The sequence below is a fragment of the Somniosus microcephalus genome, unplaced genomic scaffold, assembly GCF_052327205.1.
Source record: "Somniosus microcephalus isolate GS21.2 unplaced genomic scaffold, FLI_Smic_1.0 scaffold1377, whole genome shotgun sequence".
Classification (NCBI taxonomy): Eukaryota; Metazoa; Chordata; class Chondrichthyes; order Squaliformes; family Somniosidae; genus Somniosus; species Somniosus microcephalus.
Genome location: NW_028226564.1, coordinates 1335 through 12500, shown reverse-complemented (window position 1 = coordinate 12500; position 11166 = coordinate 1335). Strand labels below are relative to the sequence as shown.

The 11166-nt window shown below is 48.0% G+C and overlaps 1 pseudogene; it reads right to left on the bottom strand.

Moving 5' to 3' along the window:
* Positions 1 to 5631: 5631 nt before the first annotated feature.
* On the bottom strand, positions 5632 to 6426 carry LOC147080623 (rab15 effector protein-like; annotated as a pseudogene).
* Between the last annotated feature and the right edge of the window lie 4740 nt (positions 6427 to 11166).

Sequence of the window (11166 nt, the reverse complement as noted above, 5' to 3'; positions counted from 1 at the left end):
GCCCTCATCTCCATGGCAACGGGTGCATATTGATTTTGCTGGTCCATTCATGGACTCAATGTTTTTAATAGCCGTGGATGCGCACTCAAAATAGCCTGAGGTGATCAAAATGTCCTCCACCACCACGGAGAAAACTATTGCAGTCCTACGGACCATTTTTGCCAGGAATGGCTTGCCAGAACAGATTTGCTCCGACAACGGACCACAGTTTGTGTCCGAAGAGTTCCAGAGGTTCTTGAAAAAGAATGGGGTAAGGCATTACACATCCGCCCTGTATCATCCAGCCACAAATGGATTGGCTGAGAGGTTCGTACAAACCTTTAAGAAGGCAATAAGTGCTATGTACAATGATAACATTCCGCTGCAGCACAAGGTGGACAATTTCCTGTTCGCCTACCGGAATGCGACACATGCAGTCACCAACCAGGCCCCAGCCATGATGTTCTTTAACTGTAGGTTAAGATCTCGCCTGGATTTGCTCAGACCAAACGTACGATGAGATGTTGAGAGTAAGCAATTCCAGCACATCCATGAGAAGCCAACAAGGAGCTTCAACGTAGGGCAACCAGTCTCGGCCCGCGACTACCGAACAGAAAAATGGCAGCCAGGAACGATATGCACACGGCAGGGCCCACTAATGTACACAGTGGACGTTGGGGAGAGCATCATGAGATGCCATGCTGACCAGATCCTAGAGTCACAGGAACAAGTCAACCCCATGCCTTGCCCATACGTACCTGGTGATGAACCCGAAGTACAGGCCACATCTACCCCAGAAACAGTAGCATCGGAAGCTGATCAACCAACCGACGACAGGGGGCCAGAATCGCCTCCACACCAAGAGCAAGACACTCGGGAAAGGCGCTATCCAGAAAGGATCAGGAAGCCTCCCCAAAGACTGAATTTATAAATAGACTATTTTCAGCTAATGTTGCATGTTAAAAGTGTTAATTGTAATTAGTTTGATATTTAATTGTTAAATGAGTGTTATGGTACTGTTAATCTAAAAGGGGAGGAATTGTAATGTATGTACCTTTAAGGGGGGAACTACTTTTTATAGCTCATGTATACTGTAGTACCGGCAGTGACCACACCTGTATATAACGCTGAGTAGTAATCTGTACAGATCAGTTGCAGTCTGAGCCACGTTGAGTAAACACCTATTGTACCGTTCTCCGCAGTCTGTGTCTTCTTATACATGGACGTAACATCTGCTATATCAGCGGAGCTGTTAACCAAGTTAAATAGAAGCCATGATGTGGAGATGCAGGTGTTGGACTGGGGTGGACAAATGTGAGAAGTTGTGTTCTGGTGTTGTGTGACTTCTCACAAGTTAAATAGATTAACACCTCTACTAAACTAATAAGGGGGTAGGAGCACTTTATGGCCCGTTTTTGGGCCCATAACTCACGGAGGACTCCCAGCACCAGGAGGCCCAAGGCCCGAAAGAAACTAGGCCTCAGGCCTCATTGTAGTAATTGCGGCCTCCTGTTGCACCTCCAGAGGCGGAGCACCGCTTTCCTTCGCTCCACTTATGGGCCGGCTGCCTCACTGGCTGCGGCCTGCAATGGGCGGGGTGGGAGGGAGGGGTCGGGGGAAACGGAAGGGGGAGCGAGCGTGGGCCTCCAGTGGCCTGCAATATTAATGGGGAGGCACTCCTGATTCTCCTGGCTCCACACTGAGCTAACTGAAAACTGAGTGCCTTTAATGTAGTAAAACATAAATAGGAACTGAACAAACCTGTTTTAATCAGTGACCACCCAGTCGTTTGAGTTCATGCAAATTGTTGACTAATTGCAAAGAAACCTGGGCTTGAAGCCAGCCTGTGTGATGTGGGAACAGTAGCATAGTGGTTATGTTACTGGTACTAGCAATCCAGTGCCAGTAACTTAATGATCCAGTGAGACATGAGTTTAAATCCCACCATAGCAGTTGGGGAGTTTAAATTCAATTAAATAAATATGGAATAAAAACCTATGGTGGTCATTAAAGAAAGACTTGCATTTATATAGCGCCTTTCACAACCACCGGATGTCTCAAAGTGCTTTACAGCCAATGAAGTACTTTTGGAGATAACAACAGAAAATGCTGGAAAAACTCAGCAGGTCAGGCAGCATCTGTGGAGAGAGAAACAGAGTTAACCTTTCAGGTCGATGACCTTTCGTCAGAACTGGAAAAAATGCAGGAAGAGGGATAGATTTTAAAGCAAGTGAGGGCTGGGAAAAGGGGAAGGGGATGAAAGAACAAAAGGGAAGGTCAGTGATCGGATAGAAAGCCGGAGAGATAGAGAGACATTGAGAGACATTAAGAGATATTCAAGGAACAAAGGACGGCTCTAGATGAAGTGTGAATGGCGCCGGCAGAATGACGGACAGCTGCCGTGTGGGAGGGAAGAAAAAAAAACAGACGAAAGTGTGGATTAAAAAAAAGGGAAAATATGTTAGGGGCCGAGGTTATGATCTGAAATTGTTGAACTTGATGTTGAGTCCAAAAGGCTGTAAAGTGCACCACTAATGTCCTTTAGGGAAGGAAATCTGCCGTCCTTACCCGATCTGGGCCTACGTGTGACTCCAGACCCACAGCAATGTGGTTGACTCTTAACTGCCCTCTGGTGGCTCACCAGCAGCTTCTCTGTTGTCTGGGATTCCTCCCTCTGTCGGCGTCTCTGCACTCCTAGCAAAGAATCTATAAACTCACTAGTAGTTAACAAACTGAGTTTAATGTACTAAAACTTTACAAAACAAGAAAATGCAGGAGAAGCTCTAAACAGGTCTATTCACTATCACTCCACACGAGGACTAGCTGGAAACGCCCTCTACCTCTGACGTCATGACGTCATCACGTTTCCCGCCGTTGGGATGTCACATGACCCACGTGATGACGTCATCGCGTCAGATCGCGATTTTGTCGATCTAGCTCTGTTCAACCAGAGCCAACATTAAAAGGTAATAAACATGATTAAAGGCAATTGTACAAGTCACTGCGAGAGTCTCTTAGTGGCTTTGCCACACCTCTGCTATTTTAGTGAAGGGATTAAATTTTAAGCCCCTGTCTGGTTTTAAGGTTCCCACCATTAGATGGCAGCATTTCATTGGTGTTTGGGAGAATGAGAGGTGATCTTATTGAAACATAAGATTCTGAGGGGGCTTGACAGGGTGGATGCTGAGAGGATGTTTCCCCGCGTGGAGGTATCTAGAACTAGGGGGCATAGTTTCAGGATCAGGGGTCGGCCATTTAAGACAGATGAGGAGGAATTTCTTCTCTCAGAGGGTCGTGAATCTTTGGAATTCTCTACCCCGGAGAGCTGTGGAGGCGGAGTCAGTGAATATATTCAAGGCGGAGATTGACAGACATTTGAACTACAAGGGAGTCCAGGGGTATGGGGAGAGAGCGGGGAAGTGGTGTTGAGGACAAGATTGGATCAGCCATGACCTTATTGAATGGTGGAGCAGGCTCGAGGGGCCGATTGGCCTACTCCTGCTCCTGTTTCTAATGTTCTTATGTTCTCGGAGGGTTGTAGAGCTGCAGGAGGTTACAGGGATAGGGAGGAAGGAAGAGAGGCCATGGAGAGATTTGAAAACAGGGATGAGAACTTTTAAAATTGAGGCGTTGCTGGACCGGGAGCCGATGTAGGTCAGCGAGCACAGGGGGTGATGGGTGAACGGGACTGGGTGTGACCTCACCAAACACGACAGCACTCCACAAAGCAAGGTCCACAAATCCAATTGGAGTCTTCCTTTTTGTTTTAAGCAAGGCACCATGCGTTCAGCCAGTAAAGGCCCCCAATCCCCGGTCTGTGCCAGGTCTCCAATAAAGGCACCATTATGGTCATTTAAAAGTGTAAAAACAGCCTGAGTCCGAAGTCAGAGTCTGATCCCCGGATGTGGACGTCACTGGCAAGGTCGGAATTTACTGCCCATTCCCTAGTTACCCTGAAGGAATTAAGAGTCAATCATGTAATCTGGGAATGGAGTCATGTGTAGGCCAGACCAGGATAAGTGTGGCAGGTTCCTACTTCCTGGCCAGCCTCCCTAGTTCTACCCTCCGTAAACTTGAGGTCATCCAAAACTCTGCTGCCCTGTGTCCTCACTCACACCAAGTCCCATTCACCCATCACCCCTGTGCTCGCTGACCTACATTGGCTCCCGGTTGAGCAACGCCTCGATTTTAAAATTCTCAACCTTGTTTTCAAATCCTTCCATGGTCTCGCCCCCTCCTTATCACTGTAATCGCCTCCAGCCCTATAATCCCCCTAGACCTCTGCACTCCACCTATTCTGGCCACTTGAACATCCCCAATTTTAATCGCTCCACCATTGACGGCCTTCTGCTGCCTGGGCCCCAAGCTCTGGAATTCCCTCCCTAAACCTCTCCGCCTCTCTCTCCTCCTTTAAGACGCTCCTCAAAACCTGCCTCTTTGACCAAGCTTTTGGTCACCTGTCCCTAATATCTCCTTATATGGCTCGGTGTCAAATTATGTGTTATTTTTTGATAACACTCCTTTGAAGCACCTTGGGACATTTTATTGCATTAAAGGCGCTATATAAGAACATAAGAAATAGGAGCAGGAGTTGGCCATTCGGCCCCTCGAGCCTGCTCCACTATTCAGTAAGATCATGGCTGATCTGATCTTGGCCTCAACTCCACTTCCCCCTCCCCATAACCCTTGACTCCCTTACCGTTCAAAATGTTGTCCCTCTCCACCTTAAATATATTCAATGACTCCGCCTCCACAGCTCTCTGGGGAAGAGAATTCCAACGATTCACGACCCTCTGAGGGAAGAAATTCCTCCTCCTCTCCGTTATAAATGCCAGTTGTTGCTGTTCCCTTGCCTGACGGACAGTTGTGAACCGATTGGGTTTTTATGACAATCTGCTGCCAGCCCTCACATTTCCAGACTTAATTACTTCAATTATCCAAATTTGCCACGGTGGGATTTCAACTCACAACCTTTAGATTGCTCATCCAGAACGATAACCACGAGGCCACCATGCCCTGCCACTGGACCATTTCATACTCTGAAAATCTGTGCACAGGGATACAATTTACCATGTTACCTTTAACTGTGCTTCTAACATAAAACAATTTTAGTATTGATTTTCTCAGCGAGGACTCTGTCCGTGAGTGTTGCCCACAATGGGCTTTCTCCTCTTCACCAGGTAGGTTACAACAACATCTTCTAAACTCCTATGAAATGATACTTCTGGTCTCCCTTGCCTGGCACTTGTTGTCGTTTGATGACTTGCGCATTTACAAACTCTGAAACCAAAGCAGATTATCAGTGAGAATTCTTAGAGCAGAGACGGCTAAGAGGAAATTTGATAGAGGTGTTTAAAATCATGAAGGGTTTAGATAGAGTAAAGAAGAAGAAACTGTTTGCAATGGCTGAAGGGTCGCAACGAGTGGTTAGGATTTGGAATGCGCTGCCTGATAGGGTGGTGGATATAGATTCAATAGTAGCCTTCAAAAGGGAATTGGATAAATACTTGAAGGAGAAAAAGTTGCAGGGAAATGGGGAACGAGCGGGGGAGTGGGACTAACTGGATTGCTCTTCGAAAGAGCCGGCACAGACTTGATGGGCAGAATGGCCTCCTTCTGTGCTGTACTATTCTATGATTTGATGATTCATAATCATGATGAAACTGAAGAACGTTTTAAGTTCTCCGGCACGCCTTCTTTCTGAAGGATCAGCTCCAACATTCTTCCTGGAGTGACAAAGCTCTTGGCCACTATCCAGCATGAAGGTGTTGTCAACCTCGTGGCCATTTCCCAAGTGTGCGTGGAAGTCATTGCTGAGGACTCCACAGATGCTCTTCGGGTCATCCTTGTGCCCAAAGAAAAGGAAGAGCCCGTAACAGTCCTTCCTGATGGATGAACAGAAATCGATTATTTTCTCGGGGTGGAACTTGTCGATGGTCTCTTGCCTTGCTAGCTTCCTGGACTCGGTGACCGGAAGCCTCTACTCCGCCGCCTCCTCCTCTTTGCTCTCCATGTGAATGACCCGCGCCGCGATCTGCACCTTGGGGTTTTTAGAAGTCGCGTCCTGCACGGCCCAAACCTAATCCGCCCCCAGCAGGACGGTCTGCTCTTCGGTCATCCTTGTACAACTAATGGCTTCATTCAGCTTACACTGAATGTAGGTCATCAGGAATATATCGGTCAGCGTGGAATTATTTATCTTCAGTTTGGACTCGGGGTCTTTGAATCCAATGTACTCTCTGGTTCTTTGTGACGTGAAGATGATGCTCTGGTTGAATAGTTGAACAAAGTAATATTTTTCAGGAATAACAACAGAAAATGCTGGAAATACTCAGAAGGCCAGGCAGCATCCGTGGAGAGCGAAACAGTGTTAACGTTTCAGGTCTGGGACCCTTCATCAGATATTTCAGGTATTTTCAGAAAATCCTTTATGATGTTAGCGGTCATATTTGGATCTGACTTTATTTCTTTCCACTAAATTTCAGTTTCCTGAAAAAATAAAACCGAGTTAAACACATTCAATAATAAACCAAGAATGTGCAGTGTTGGAATGCCTCCTAATAATCAATGTTTTAATTTAAGAACATAAAAAATAGGAGCAGGAGTCGGCCATACGACCCTTCAAGCCTGCTCTGCCATTCAATAAGATCATGGCTGATCTTCCTATCTTAACTCCACTTTCCTGCACTATCCCCATATCCCTTGATTCCCTTAATATCCAAAAATCTATCGATCTCTGCCTTGAATATACTCAACGACTGAGTATCCACAGCTCTCTGGGGTAGAGAATTCCAAAGGTTCACAACCCTCTGAGTGAAGAAATTCCTCCTCATCTCAGTCCTAAATGGCCGACCTTTTATTCTGAGACTGTGACCCCTAGTTCTTTTGTTTTAAACAATTGGATGAAGATCTATTGCGGCAAAGTCCTGGTTAGACCACACCTGGAGTACTGGGAGCAGTTCTGGGCACCACACCTTAGGAAGGATATATTGGTCTTGGAGGGAGTGGAGCGTAGGTTTACCAGAATGATACCCGATTCCAAGGGATAAGAGGAGATATTACACAAATTAGGGTTGTATGCCCTGGTAGTTAGAAAGTTAAGGCATGATTTGATTGAAGTTTTCAAGATATTAAAGGGAACAGATAGGGTAGATAGAGGAGAAACTATTTCCGCTGGTTGGGGATTCTAGGACTAGGGGGCAGTGTCTAAAAATTAGAGCCAGACCTTTCAGGAGTGAAGTTAGGAAACACTTCTACACACAAAGGGTGGCAGAAGTTTGGAACTCTCTTCCGCAAACAGCAATTGATGCTAGCTCAATTGTTAATTTTAAATTGGAGATTGATAGCTTTTTGTGAACAATAAGCCCCATATTAAGAGATATGGGGCACAAGGTGGGTATATGGAGTTAGGTCGCAGATCAGCCATAATCTCACTGAATGACGGAATTGGCTCGAGGGGCTAAATGGCCTCCTCCTGTTCCTATGTTCCTATTCCTATGACAAAGCAGCCAACTTGATTGGCACCCCATCCACCACCTTAAACATTCACTCCCTCCACCACTGGCGCACCGTGGCTGCAGTGTGTACTGTTGTAATGTAGGAAATGACAGCCAATTTGCACACAAGCTCCCACAAACAGTGATGAGATAGTGACCAGAGAATCTGTTTTTTAGTGATGTTGGTTGAGGGATAGCTATTGGCCAGGACACTGGGGAGAATTCCCCCTGCTCTTATTCGAAATAGTGCCATGGGGATCTTTTACGTCCACCCAAGATGGCTGATGGGACCATCGGTTTAATGTCTCATCTGAAAGACGGCACCTCCGACAGCGGCAGCCCTCCCTCTGTATTGCACTGGGAGGGTCTGCCTAGATTACATGCTCAACTCTTTGGAGTGGGGCTTAGAACACACAACCTTTTGACCCAGAGGCGTGGGTGCTACCCCTTGAGCCGTAGCTGACACTAGCAAAATGCTGAATAGCAAGACTCACCTTTTCACCATCAGCAGAACCACTGGTTTACAGTGATTGAATAAGTCAAGCTCCTTCCTTATTTACTTGGGATCCTGGATTTTATCTATCTTTTGGAGACCATGATTCCATCCATTTATAATTGGTCCCATTGCTTAATGGTAATAAATTACTTGAGCATCATATTCTACCATTTCACTCCCTCCCTAACAGCACTGTGGGAGCACCACCACCACCTTCTCGAGGGCAACTAGGGAGGGGCAATAAATGCTGGCCTTGCCAGTGACGCCCACATCCCTTGAATTAATTTTTAAAAATTGATTGTTCTGTGAAAACCGTAAATCAATGGCCTTAATAACTAGAACCAGCAGGTTATATGCTCCCCTCCTGTAACCCCCACATATTAAGCATTCTGCCATTGCCATTTACACTTCATCTAGAGTCATCTTTTGTTTCTTACCTTGTCCCATTACCATCTCCTTTTGTCTTGCACCATCATCCCTTGTGTCTCTTAATCTCTCCTGCCTTCCACCCTATCACAGACCTTCCCTTTTGTTCTTTCCTCCCCTCCCCAAAAACTTGTTACGTATCCAACTTTTCCAGTTCTGACGAAGGGTCCTTGAAACGTTAACTCTGTTTCTCTCTCGACAGATGCTGCCTGACCTGCTGAGTATATCCAGCATTTTCTGTTTTTTATTAAGCATTAATAGCTGTTTCAGGTTCCAGGTACAATACTTGAATACGTGCTTTGGAATATTATTATTTCACATTATAAGCTGAGGGTGCATGAGATTAGATATTACATTAATTATATTTTTCTATTCCTTCGTTCACGGGATGTGGGAGTCATTGGCAAGGCCGCCATTTATTGCCCATTCCCTAATTGCCCTTGAGAAGTGGTGGTGAGCCGTCTTCTTGAACCGCTGCAGTCCATCGTAGCAGTTTTCTCTTGCTACGACTGAGTGGCTCGCTCGGACCATCTCAGAGGGCAGTTAAGAGTCAACCACATTGTTGTGGGTCTGGAGTCACATTTAGGCCAGACCAGGTAAGGACAGCAGATTTCCTTCCATAAAGGACAATAGTGAACCAGATGGGTTTTTTACAACAATCTAGTAGTTTCATGGTCACCATTACTGACACCAGCTAGATTTATTTAATTAACTGAGTTTAAATTCCCCAACTGCCGTGGTGGGATTTGAACACACTTTTCTGGATCATTAGTCCAGTCCACTAGAATTACTAGTCCAGTAACATAACCACTATGCTACCATTCCTGATAATGTTACATTTTATTATATTTTTAATTACATTACGTAGGAACATTAGGAACAGGAGTAGGTCATTCAGCTGCTCGATTCCTGTTCCGCCATTCAATGAGACCATGGCTGATCTGTATCCTAACTATCCTAACTCCATTACATTATATTATGTTATATTATATATTAATTAATTATATTTATTACCATCTACAAGATACACTGCAGCAACTTGCCAAGGCTTCTTCAGCAGCACCTCCCAACTCTCCCACCTAGAAGGACAAGGGCAGCAGGCGCATGGGAACACCACCACCTGCAAGTTCCCCTCCAAGTCACACACCATCCTGACTTGGAAATTTATCGCCGATCCTTCATCGTTGCTGGGTCAAAATCCTGGAACTCGCTACCTAACAGCACTGTGGGAGTACCTTCACCACACGGACTGCAGCGGTTCAAGAAGGCGGAAGGGGAACTAGGGATGGGTAATAAATGCTGGCCGTGCCAGCGACGCCCACATCAGTAAATGGATTTTAAAAAATTATGTTACATGACATGATATTATATTATATACTAGCTGGAGTGCCCGGCGGTGCCGAGGCTTTTTCGAGGGCATGTTGTTGTTGGAAGAGAGAGAGAGAGCGACTGGGGGGGGCAGGGAAAGAGAGAGAGCGACTGGGGGGGGGAGAGAGAGCGACTGGGGGGGAAGAGAGAGAGCGACTGGGGGGGAAGAGAGAGAGCGACAGGGGGGAAGAGAGAGAGCGACTGGGGGGGAGAAGAGAGAGAGCGACGGGGGGGGAAGAGAGAGAGCGACTGGGGGGGAAGAGAGAGAGTGACTGGGGGGGAAGAGAGAGCACGACTGGGGGGGGAAGAGAGGGAGTGATGTGGGGGAAGAGAGAGAGCGACTGGGGGGGAAGAGAGAGAGCGACTGGGGGGGGAAGAGAGAGAGCGACTAGGGGGAAGAGAGAGAGCGACTGGGGGGGAAGAGAGAGAGCGACTGGGGGGGAAGAGAGAGAGCGACTGGGGGGGCAAGAGAGAGAGCGACTGGGGGGAAGAGAGAGAGCGACTGGGGGGGAAGAGAGAGAGCGACTGGGGGGAAGAGAGAGAGCGACTGGGGGGAAGAGAGAGAGCGACTGGGGGGGAAGAGAGAGAGCGACTGGGGGGGAAGAGAGAGAGCGACTGGGGGGCGAAGAGAGAGAGCGACTGGGGGGGGAAGAGAGAGAGCGACTGGGGGGAGAGAGAGAGCAACTGGGGGGGACGAGAGAGAGCGACTGGGGGGGAAGAGAGAGAGTGACTGGGGGGAAGAGAGAGAGCGACTGGGTGGAAGAGAGAGATTGACTGGGGGGAAGAGAGAGAGCGACTGGAGGGGGAAGAGAGAGAACGACTGGGGGGGGAAGAGAGAGAGCGACTGGGGGGGAAGAGAGAGAGCGACTGGGGGGGAAGAGAGAGAGCAACTGGGGTGAAGAGAGAGAGCGACTGGGGGGGAAGAGAGAGAGCGACTGGGGGGGGAAGAGAGAGAGCGACTGGGGGGGAAGAGAGAGAGCGACTGGGGGGAAGAGAGAGAGCGACTGGGGGGGGAAGAGAGAGAGCGACTGGGGGGGCAAGAGAGAGAGCGACTGGGGGGAAGAGAGAGAGCGACTGGGGGGGGAAGAGAGAGAGCGACTGGGGGGAAGAGAGAGAGCGACTGGGGGGAAGAGAGAGAGCGACTGGGGGGAAGAGAGAGAGCGACTGGGGGAAGAGAGAGAGCGACTGGGGGGAAGAGAGAGAGCGACTGGGGGAAGAGAGAGAGGGACTGGGGGAAGAGAGAGAGCGACTGGGGGGAAGAGAGAGAGTGACTGGGGGAAGAGAGAGAGCGACTGGGGGGAAGAGAGAGAGTGACTGGGGGGAAGAGAGAGAGCGACTGGGGGGAAGAGAGAGAGTGACTGGGGGGAAGAGAGAGAGCGACTGGGGGGAAGAGAGGGAGCG